Raw genomic sequence first — 12,770 nt, forward strand, 5'->3', positions numbered from 1 at the left:
AGGTTTGGGTGCAAAGTGGGTTCGTTTGATGATCTAAAAGAACCTCTTCCTGGTCGAAGGTCTTCAGGGAAACTGAACCAGAACCTTGGTCCATTGCTCTGAGACCATGCAAATACATTCCCTCCTGACAGTGACTTCATACTCCACGTCCTGAGATAACCTTTCATGGAATGCCTGTTTAGCTATGTACATCCTATTAGCTTTAATTCCAGGAAAAAAAAAAAATTCTGAGAATTGGGAAAAAAAAAAAAAGCTGTTATACTTGAAGCCAAAAAACACCATCATGAGTACCCGATTTAAATGCAAACTTCAGAAATTATATTTCAAATAGTCCTAAAAGGACTAATTAATAATTGTAAAGTGCTTTGAAGATGAAAAGTGCTAAATTAACATCAATATTTATTTATTAACAATCAGGGGAGGTGATGCTGCCATCTTGAAGTTGCCTCTTTTACAATCAAGTGCCCACTACTACCATGATTTCACCCTCTTAATTGCCTTCTCCAGCCACCACTGCCATGTGGGAATTCCAGACTTTATGCTTGTGTTTAGGTTTTCATTATTTAAAAGCTTTGCCAGTTCTACATACATTATTGGAAAGAATTTCTGCACTTTGTGTGCAGCAAAGCTGTGCATTGCCATGAAGATTCAGGTCTCATATAAAAGCAAACTACAGTTAATTGTTAAGATGAAGCCAAGTATCCATAATAGAGCTAAGTAACAAGGTTTTGAACGAATAAATGAATGAAAGATCATTTATTGCATTTATTGTGTGTTTATTGCAAAGTGTAAATGTTGCCTTTAGTCTTGTATCATATCTATCTGTATGATTTGGAAATCTAGTTCATAAATGAAATTCATACTTTGGAACTCAAAAATGTGTTATTCTTTTTTTCATTTCTTGAATGCTGGATTGTAATCTTCACTGCAATCCACATGTAGGTTGTGTTACTTCCAACTATGTTTGAAAGTAAGCCAGTGAAGGAAGAGGTTTTAAAAAAGACTCAACAAATAATGAAAATGTGAAACATGTGCAAAGAGCTGGCATCACTGAGCTCAGACCTCAGGAGGGCTTCTTGGTTCTTGTGACTTTAGAGTGAGCTGTTTTGCATTATCCACAGTGGACACGATTTGTAAGAGCTGTGGCTCAATTTCTACCTTGTGGTTTCCTTCTAGCTACAAACCTCAGGGAGTCAAGATTATGGTGCGAGAGATACCCCTCTGGACCAGTGTGTGTTATCAGTCAGATATATCACAACCCCTTCTTAGGAACAGCGTGTATCTTTAGTCAACTAGACATAGAAACAAGAAGGGAGCTGGCAAAAGATCAGGGGACGGTCAGTAACAATTCACCTACAATTTTAAGTTGTGCTCTTTCAAACCAAGGTCATTACGAATAAAGAGCGGGGAGAGTTGGGAAGGGGACCAACTGGACCAGCAGAGAAACACCAGTTTACCTGTGGCGTATGGGGTCCTCTCTGACATGGAAGGCTGAGTGCCTTGGTTCCTTTATTTACAAAATACACACATTTTAAATGCCATGTACTCAAAGCGCTAAATTAGACTTTGTGGCAGATACACATAGAAAACTGACTCTGGAGGAAGAAATCAAGAAAAATCAAGAGTCCTGTACAGGCATGGCCACAGAAGCCAATTAGAGAATTTTGCAATAGCTAAGCACACCGGCATTGTGATCAACCATCTTTCGTCTTCTAAGACACCATTCATTTCTTACCACGTGGCACACAATTGCAAATTCTACATGTTGAAAATACAACCGTGATGAGCTAATCATTTATTTCTTCATATTTGTAAAATGTTATCTCATCTGCCAGATAACCAGTTCCTTAAAGACAGGGGCCAATTCTTGCTTAATACTTGCACACATTGGCAGATAGGCACTCAGAATGAACTACGGTTGACTGGAAAGGGAGCAGGACTCTGTGCCCCCCACCAACCCTGCCTCTTGTTTATAGAAAAGCTGAAAACTCTCAGGCCTCCCTGAGTCATAGACGAGCAGGCTCATGCAGTTGAGCCTGCAGGCATTGGGGGAAGACAAGGACTCCGACCACCTATCTCAATAATTAACTGAGATTACAACCTTAAAACTTTCAGAAGCCTTCTTCCTCCACACAGTCACACTGTTTGCAGTGGTCCCCTCTATACTCAGCAGGTCCCAACACCATATTCCAGGTGCCTCGAATGCCCATTGAACATGGGATAAGGAGGGGCAGGTGAAGAGGAGGATGGGAGAAGCTGTCCCAAAATATCATCAAAGAAATGACTTGTGAATGATGAAATGATGCCTCAACTGCTCCCATGTTGAAATTCAGTTATTAGGGATTCTCTGGAATTTTATTTTTGAGGAAAACATGATTCTAGCTTGAGGTAAAGTGTTTTCACTACATTCATAGCCACCACATTTTGTTTTACTTTTTCCTCTCCCTTCCTCAACTCTTTTATTACCACACTTGTGGCAAGGATGCTTCCTGCCAGAAGGAAATCAACTATAGTAAACTGCTGGATATTTCACTTCTCGCATCTTTGATGTAGTTTCCTCAGTTACATCCTCTTATTTAAATTCCTGAAGCACTCCTCATCATTCTCATGTTGTCATTTTGGAGTTATGTGACTACATAAATACTTGTTGGATTTGCCAAGGTCAATGCCAATCCTGGACACTCTATCTGAGAGCAGGAACTATGTCTTATGCTTTCATATCCTCTACCACATTTGGTACAGAACTGGGCACATTAGAGATCATCAGATCTGATCTGACATCTGATTGACAGATTCATTGATCGGCTAAATCTCTTTGGTAGAGAGTACACCAGGGACAATTGTTCTTTCTGTCTGCTGTGGTTCTGTGCCTGGTAGAGAGATGGTCTAAGCAAGGTTACAACAGAATGCTGAATACAGGGAAAGAACTGTAAGAAACAGTATTGAAAGTTACGTGATGGAATTTATCATGAAAATAGTGTCTATCATTTTTTACAACTTTATATAGGTTAATAGAAATTTGTTTTTTTCTTACTTTTATAAAAGAAAATAACAAAAATAGCTTTCATTACAAAGGCAGAGGAAACTTGTATGTTCTCTCTCATACACACACACATTTGCATGCACATGTGTGTGCACGCACGCACACACAGACAGACACACACACACACACACATACCTCTATACATCAAGGAGACACCACATGAAACACTTAAGTGTCTTTGTGGGGGCTCTGACAGCTAAATTAAATTAATTTAATTTAAGTTAAATCAAATACCTTGCATTGTATATTTAAGTTGCCATTCAAATAGTACAGATTTTTCTGCCTGTCATTTAGAACGAATTCAGTACCACAAGTTTTCCATTGAATGAGCAGAGCTAACTGAGGGCATCCAAGAAGAAACCTTCATAGATAATTGGCTAGCTCGGGGAGCTAGTGTAGCGGAACACGATTCCAGATTGAATCACATTCTCAAGCTCTCTTGGAGAGAGGGCTAAAGAATGGGGGAGCAAGGTTACCTGCCAATTAAAGAATAAGTTGTACTTTTACTTTTATCGATGTTTATTTTTGCCTGATGTGCCACTATCTTTATGGACATATATAAGAAAACTTGGTCCCTCTTTTACATATTATGTATATATTTTTTACATATTATGAAGCAGGACGAGGCAGGTTTCTTTAAATTGGAAGAACAATGGGCACAGGAATTAATCGGGATTCTATGTTCTCATTTGTTTTTAAATGTTGAAGAAAACGTTAGCTTAATGGAGACTTTGATAAAATTGTCACCATGACATTCATCGGGTGTAACGACGTTCTACGCTGAAACTTACCTCTTGTGAAGTTTAAACACGTCACTGGCAACATCGGAGATGAAAATGAGCTTTTGGTCCAAACAAACATCATTGTATTTGATGATCAGAGCTGAAGTAAAATTACTTTTAGTCAATCAATTTGGCTTCATGTTTGTAGATACAACCTCAAGATTAAAATCGGTCCTTTGTCAATCTCCCCTGGCTCTTCTTTTGTCTTTCCATCATCTGTCTATCTCCTTATCTGTCTACTTGTCTATTTATCTACCCATCTATTTATCAAGTCTTTATTTTTCATTATAAGTTGCCCACATTTCTAACAATGCACTGTGCTCACCATTCATATTTATATACTTTATAAATATGTTTTGATGTCTAATATCTAAGGCCACAGAATATCCCATCTAAAGATGTGAAGATTTCTCTATGCAAGGACATCTAAATGCTCTGTGAACACGAAAATATTTATCATCCATCATACTACTGGCCTCTATCATATATGGTCTACATCATAAAACCTGTGTTTCTACTTTTTTAATTCTGAGGCTAGATACCTCTATGATCAACTCATACCCGCCCTCTTCTCTTTTATTCCATCAGACGTGTACTCATCTTATTCTTCTGCCAGATGCTTGGTTCCTTTGCAGGCACTGCCTTTCTTATTATTGAATTTTCCATAACATTAACAGAATGAATTGTACATAATATGTGCCTATAGTATCTTTGATAAATTAATGAATCATCAATGTTTACTGTCCATGGATGGAGGAGATTGAAATTTCCATTTTAAACATTATTTCCTATGTTTCCTATAGGCATGCTAATGTTACTAACATGGTATGGCCTGAATATTTGATGTAACTTTCTGTTCTAAGCAGCAATGGTGTGCTGCCTCCCCCTGAACAAACTCAGTGCTTTGCTGTATTTGACTACAGAACAGAGATGCTGTAAGGCTTCGATAAGACTGCAGAGTCCCATTCCTTGGAGTCTTTGTGAGTGCCACCCCTAAAAGCTGTGCGGTGCTCAGGCTGACAGTGCTAGCTCTGGAGTCTTCCCTTTCCTCACAATCCATTTAATCCCACAATTCAAAAACCAAGCAGGTCACAAGTGGCCCACTCTGCATCATGAGCGTTGTGACCTATGTTGCATGCTTCTGTCAGAAGGAGACATTTCCCTCTCTCATCCTGTGCACCTAGAAGCTAGAGGTGCAGAAATTCAATGAAGGCAATGACAGTGGAAAGAGAAACAGCTCTGCTGAGTAGAAAAACTAAGCCGCATACAAGGATGGTTCGGGGTCTTCCCTCTTACAAGATGAATGATGCTAACCACAGGATGACCTTTCCTTTGGCAAATGGCTAAATGGGAGACTTTATCGTAAATGAAATATACTGCAGGTGCATAAATAAGCACATTAGTGAACAGAATCCTTTAAAAAGTATAGTTAGCTAAGGAAATATTTAGCTCTGGATTGAAAGATCAGTGGCAATTCATGTTTCCTGTTAGTTTTCAAAGAGGATTGAAGGAGTAGAAAAGTAACTTCAAGTTATCCTATGAGAAAATCAGTGAAGCGATGTGGCAAGATATGGAAAGATATGGTAATCAGGCAGGATGACTTGCCAGATGGTCTAGTTTGAAAAATTAAGGAAGTATTCATATTTTACAGACATACAGGAGTGATTAGCAGGAACTTTTTTCTGGCCACCCTCACCACACTTCAATAAACGACAACTCTACCCTGTACCTGTCAAGGGCCGTGATAGAGCTGGTTGGTGAGCTGTTTGTGATATCTTCTCATCTCGCATGGGCTCCCCAGTTGGAGGTAAGGGTTGACTTGATTATGTGGGTCCACGGATAGGGTGGAAATTTTTTTTATAATTACAGCCATGAATATATTGTTTACCTTCAGTTCTAAACAATTCACACTGCCACTTACAAAACATTATTGTCTCTTTCTTCTCCTCCTTCACTCCATCACGTGTGTCCTTCTTTCTCTCTCTTACCAAACACCAGGTTTTCCTGAGGGTAACTCCTTAGTCACTATTAATTTTTGCATAAGTTTTACTATAATGTATTGCACAGAATCTGTCTACTGGATCTGTGATAAACATATGACTCCTTCCTGTTTTGTTTCAATGGATAATACATAGGATGAGACTCAAATTTGAATTTCAAATATTCTTTCTATTTCATTAAGTTTCATCGTGCTCAGAAGCACACCTGAGAATTCTAGTCTTTGTGTAGTCAATGAGGCTCCTTTCCGTTGACTCTTTTCCAACCAGTTTCTCCCTCGAGTCTTCTAGAGGACCCTGTAGCACTTCACACGTCTTGCATCGCGCCTACTTTGGCTTTGACCAACAGTCTTTCTCCGTGTATGCCAGCTAGTCTTTGACTGCGGCTTGATGCCTAGAGCGCATATTGAAGAAACGTCTTTTGCGTCTTCTCCCCATCCCATCAGTTCAATCTTAAGAAAAAAGAATTAGAAAAAAGGAAGGAAATGTGAAGAAATATGGTGTCAAGGAGGCATGGAGATATGATTGTGAGTAAGACAGACAAGGCTGCTATAAAGATGAAGACCCACATGAGATGTCAGAGGAGAGGGGTGCTGAGGTCGACCAGGAGGCAAACTGTATCATGAAGCGCCTAGGACTTTATGGAGGGCAAATCAGAGTGAGTTAATAAAAGCGGGTGGACAGAAGGGAGGTCTGGATGGATTATGAAAACCATGCTGCTGCTGCTGCTGGACATTTGGAGTAGGCACGATTTTCTACACCCAAAATAGGATGGGTATAAGCACCGATAAATCACCCACAAGCACTTACGAGACTATTTTTCAGAAGCACAGATGTAGTCTTGTAAGAGCTGAGGAAAACGACTTGCGGAATAATTATAGATGCAGGCAACTTACAAGAATAAAACCTAAATTCAAGAATTCTTTGAGCTACAAAAACCTTCTATAACGCAAACAGCAAAGCTATTAAAATGTTTTAGTTTTTCTAACACTACCTTGTATTTTTTTTTTTTTAGTTTCTTTTCAATTAAGTCTTTGCAATTAGAAACATTCAAAAACAGAACTTCTAGTTTAATAATAGAATTTTGTATTGGTCAGACCCAACTTTTTCCAAGGCCCAGTCTAAGGAAAAAAAAGATACGGCAAGAGAAAGGGCTATTGATTCCAATTCTGATTTTCATCTGCTTTCTACTTTCCTACATGTTCTTTTCAGACAGCTTAAAATCCATGAAAAGATATTGATGTGCACTGTGTCCAGAAAACACTAAAAATTCCCACCTGTGTTCTAGCAATCTAAATGCATCACATGTGTCTTTCCATGAGGCCATAGTTGACCCATTGCAGATACGCAAAATGCAATGCAGTCTTTTGTTTTCTGCAAGTGCACAGGGTCATCTCTGGTTTAATAGAATGATCAAGTGCCTGCATTTGCTTCCACTTCTCATTAAAATAAGAGAGAAAAAAAAAAAAAAACAGAATTAAACCCATAAACGAGAGGGAATGGGAGAAGGGCCATCATTTGCCATTAGATTCTAAAGCATTTCTGGGAAATGGAAAAATGGATGAAAACCAGGTGTTTGAACAAAGAAGATGGAGGAATCTGCAGCCAAAAATTACACAAGATGGGATGGCAGGAAAAGAGGGAGCTGATTTTTTCAGGCAGAACCTCAAAGTCTTTTAGAATCAAATTAGTAAGTAGGGAGGGTGGGATCATGAGCATGAGCCAAAGTTGGTGGGTGGAGAGGAGCAGAGAGTCTCACTGAACTTCTGTGTCTGGAATAGGAAGCCAGTCACCTCCCTACTACTCCCCTTCTCCTCCACACTCCTGGATATAACAAGAGTACAAGAAATCTCACATTGAGCCAAAGCAAAAGAAAATAGAGCAAAACTATAATCACCGTAATAAAACCAATGACCTCTCCATTAAAGAAATATTACATATTACTTGGGGAGAATTAGGACCATTAGCTGGGTGTTGGCACCATAGAATAACTTTCTTCCCATTTTGGTAATCCCTTATCAAATGCCTGGATCCCCTATGTTTCAGTCCCTACCCGGGCAGATCAGCCCCCATGACTGAAGAAAAAAATCTTGCAGAGAAAACAAGCCTACATAATACAGAAGCAGAGAAAACCCAACCTGCTACCTGGACAAGTCAGCTCAGTTCTTTCTGTTTTAAATATGCACAAATAAACTTATAATTAACTCAGGCATATAAAGAAAATTGACCGCATTAAAATGGCGAAATAAACAAACAAAATAATCCCTGTGGAAACAGAAATAACTCACAGAAAAGGAGAAACTTTAAAAAAAATCTGATTAGTATTCTCGGAGAGACTTGAAGGATGACACCTAAAAAAATAAATAAAGTCAAGGAACTCCACGTAAAGATACAACAAAAAGAAGGAAGACAGAAAATGTGTGATAAAATATAAAAGAAATGGGAGGAAAATCAGAGACACACAAAATCCAACCACTGTGAGCTCTGGAAGGAGAAAACAGGAAATAAAAGGGAAGAAATAAGCAAGTGAAAACGCAGGAGAATTGTGCATAGCTGAAAAAAAGATGACATTAATCTTTCCATTCAAAGGGTGCCCTGAGTACACAAAAGGATGGGTGAAAAAATACCTAATCTTAAACATAACCTCAGGAAATGTATGAACCTAAAAAGAAAAAAGAAAAAAAAAAAAAAACAGACAGCCATCTCAAACTTTACTGGTTGCAGTGGTCGAGGGCTGAGGGCTCTGTGATGAAATATCCAGGTCTGAGAACGACTCACTTCTTTGCTGCCCAGTTCATTGTGTAAAGCTGGGCGCTTGGCTTCATCAGCCACAAAGGGTCCTGGTCCAATAATCCCACATGCCAGGAAGGCAGAAAAGAGGAAATCTGATTTGTAAGCAGCCCCAACGTCTGCAAGAACTGCTTCCACATATCTTTATGAGAGAGTTAGCACCTGGAATGACTCTATTATCATGAAGGCAAAAACTGAGATGTGCAGAAATGTTAGTTTTCTAAGGAAGAAGCATAAGATAAGTTGAATAGCGAGGAGATATTTTTATATTTTTCTTGTGGTAAAATATACATAACAAAAGTCACCACTTTAATCTTTTTTTAGGGGGGAGAGGTAATTAGGTTTATTTATTTATTTGTTTTTAAATGGAGGTGCTGGGGATTGAACCTAGGAGCTTGCACATGCTATGCACACACTCTACCACTGAGCTATGCCCTCCCCTCCATTCTGATAATTTTTAAATGTGCAGTTCAGTTGCATTGTTGCATAACCATCAGCATCATTCATCTCCCGAACATTTTCATCTTCCCAAACTAAAACTCAATTCCCATTACAAAACAATTCCTTTTTGCCCCCTCTCCCCAGCCCCTGGCAACCACCATTGTAGGTGATTGACAACCTTAGGTAGCTCATATAAGTAGAATCATATAATATTTGTCCTTTCGTGTCTGGCTTATTTCACTCAGCATTAAGTCTTCGAGGATCATTCAAGTTGTAGCATGTGTTAGAATTTCACTATTTTTTAAGACTGAGTAATATTCCATAAAAATATGAATGCTTCACACATTTGCGTGTCATCCTTGAGCCATGCCAGTCTCTGAGTATATGTGCTGCTGAAACAAGACTAAAGATTTGAAAAACTGAAATATTAGCTCGAAGTTGGAGGAGGATAAGTTGGGGTCATTTAAGTGAACTAAGGCTTCACCTTCAGTAGATAGGAGCGATGAAGCTGAAACTTCATAAGTCAAAACAAAGTCATACCAGCACCTTGCATAGAGCCGTAGGCTTCACCTCCACAAGGTGCAACATTTTTAAAAGTAACAAGAACAGAGATTAGTAATTGGAGAGGGGGAGCAAGGGAGAGCTGTTATTTTGCAACATTCTGCATTATTGTTTTTTAAAAATTTATATATATGTAAATCTCATCATAAAAGTGCTAATGACCAAATTGTGACCCAGAACTCCCGGTATTTAATATGCCTACTTTTCATTGGTGTCTCACCCAAGACATTTTCTTGAAGACTCTTATTGAAATCACAATGTTACAACGCAACGGATGTGGAAAAACAGTAAAATCCTGGCTCCTAAGATCCTCTTTTCTCTTTATCTCGATGTTTGACTGATACCATTTCATTATACATTAAATCATTTCATCACTCTAACTAGCGCCTTGACTACTATTTTCCTCTTTTAATGAGGTCTGTCTGCTTCTTTTGGTGCTGGTCTTGCTTTTTTCCTGAAATGTCTGTGTGTTCCTTGAAATTACACTCGCTTCCTTCCCCTATCTACCCTTGGAGTTTTCTCACAGACCTTGTTCAGTCTTTGAATAATTCCCCTGTCAGCATCAGAGCTTTCTGGAGAGTTCCAGGCAAAGTCTTCAGTAGCCAGTGACTTTCGTGGCAACCCAGACCCCCCACTACAGCAGAGGGAATAATACACACCTGCTTTTTGATTTTCCTTGGCCACCTGAAGACAGTCCCACCTAGTTCTCATTTCGCTTTCTGACTGATCTGAAAACCTGAGTTCCTCTTAGCACGTGACTTCTGCCAGAAGTTCACAGTGGGGCTCTGGAATCCACAGGATGGGGACCCCACTGTGCACGTGCACCTGGGGCAGCACAGCTGAGAGCACACGCGCCCCAAACTCCAGCAGATGGAGGGAGCTGTAGCACCACGTCTTCAAACTAATAGGAAATCCTGTAAACTAAGTGCTCTGCTCAGCTTTACAGAGAAAAACAAGGATGCTTCAAGTAAGTAAAAAGAATCCTTCTGATCTGCAAATAGGATCTTCTCAATTGTGAGTATTTTTATCTCCCGAAAGCTTTGTACGTTGATGCTCTCTTAATGTCAATTAGCATCCTTGCTATTAATAACTTTTGCAGATGCGGAAGCTGGATTTGGCAGAGTGATGAAGGCTGGCGATGGAATCTTCTATGTGCTACCCTTACACCACATTTGCAGTGTTTTTTTTTTCCAGTTCAAGTTTCCATATATTAGGAAAGAAAGTGAGAAACTTCTAAAATAAAATCAACTGTGGTTATGTGCTGGCTGAAAGTCATATTAATTAAGGAATGCTTGAAGAAGCTGGGATCTGCAACCCAGAAAAAGATTAAAAAAAAAGAATGAAAGAAAGAAATGAGGAGACAGTGTATTTTGAATGTGTGCAATGAGCTAGAAGCTTTTCTGTGTGTCCAGTATACAGAGCACATGAAAGCATGAGTTCTGCAATCAAAGAGAATTGGGCACAAACTCTAATTCTCCATTTATTAGTTGTGTGATCCTCAACAAGGTCAGTCTAGCATCCTCAGTCTCCAGTCCACCTTGTGTAAAATCGGAGCAAATGATAATGCCTATAACATAAGATTTTTCTGATTGTAAGCCAGAACATAAAACACATGCAAAACTGCATTGCATGCCTAGAGTGTGGAAAAAAATTCTGCTGCTCAACATCATTGTCAGTATAATTTTCATTAATTATTATTATTAGTATCGGTATTAGTATTCTGAAGGGGAAAATAAACAGATGAATGAATGTCCTAGATCAATAAAAGGGTGACTTTCTTAGCAAATGAAACAACTAACCATGGGATGAAAAATTCAATGAAATAATGAGCTTCCAATGGCCATTTCACAGGAAGTCTGTAATTAAAAGTAGTTCCTGCGTTAAGGAGCAGGTGGTACCTGATGAGCATTAAAGACCTACTTGCTTCTCAGATATAATGCAGTGATTGATCTCATGCAGCTCATTCATGCTGATAAGTCTGGGGGTGTCAATGTGGTCCCAAACTGTCCTTCCTTCCAGTTAATAAGGAGAAAGTCTGGCTGAGGTGTTTCCAGTTGCTATTTCTGGGTTTCGCTGCCAGGAAATGTTGTCTCTCTCCTACCCCAGGAGCCGGCGGGCCTCACTCGTCGCTATTTTCATCATGAAAGCCTCCGGAAGTAGAGACTGCCTGTGTTTTTCCCTCCACTCCCCCCGCCCCACCCCAGAAAATGACAAAATGACACTCTTTCCCACTCTCTGTGACATGATTTCTGTTAACAGCTCTGGAAAAACGCTGCAGAGATGTGAGTGAAATGATGGCAGGATTTGTTGACAAGAAGGCAAAATGAGGGAATTCAGAGAAAAAAAAAATTACCCACACGAAAGACCGAAGGGCCTGTCGGCACCGTCTGCTCACCTCCCCTGGCCTGGGGTGGTCCCAGAATAATCTCGGGGGATCTCGGTCTTCTTTTCAATGACTCCATCAGTGGGGCTTCTGATCGAGTCTAACAGATCTCGCTATTAGCAGATTTTTTTTTATATTCAATCTAAAATTTTCCTTTGATTAATTTAACCTATTTCTATTAGATGATGGCAGTAATTTTGAAACAAAAGAAAGCACGCAAATTTGAAAAGAGTCATTGTGGAAATGTCTGCCTACAATACCTTTTTTTTTTTTTTTTTTTTGCAGCAATATGGCATAATTGCTGTTCAACTATCCTTTAGAGGTATAAACATATCACAGCTTCTTTATCCAGTCATCTGCTGATGGGCATTTAGGTTGCATCCATGTCTTGGCTATTGTAAACAGTGCTGCTGTGAACATTGGGGTGCAGGTGTCTTTTTGAATTAGAGTTCCCTCCAGATATACGCCCAGGAGTGGGATTGCTGGATCATAGGATAAGTCTATTTTTAATTTTTTGAGGAATCTGCATACTATTTTCCATAGTGGCTTAACCAAGATACATTCCCACAAGCAGTGTGGGAGGGTTCCCTGTTCTCCACACCGTCTCCAGCATTTACTGTTTGCGGACCTTTTAATGATGGCCATTCTAACTGGCGTGAGGTGATACCTCATTGTAGTTTTGATTCACATTTGTCTGATAATTAGCGATATTGAGCCTTTTTTCGTGTGCCTATTGGCCAGTTGTATCCTTAAATGTGACCATCTCTCACAGA

The sequence above is a fragment of the Camelus dromedarius genome, chromosome 32 (assembly GCF_036321535.1).
Source record: "Camelus dromedarius isolate mCamDro1 chromosome 32, mCamDro1.pat, whole genome shotgun sequence".
NCBI classification, from domain to species: domain Eukaryota; kingdom Metazoa; phylum Chordata; class Mammalia; order Artiodactyla; family Camelidae; genus Camelus; species Camelus dromedarius.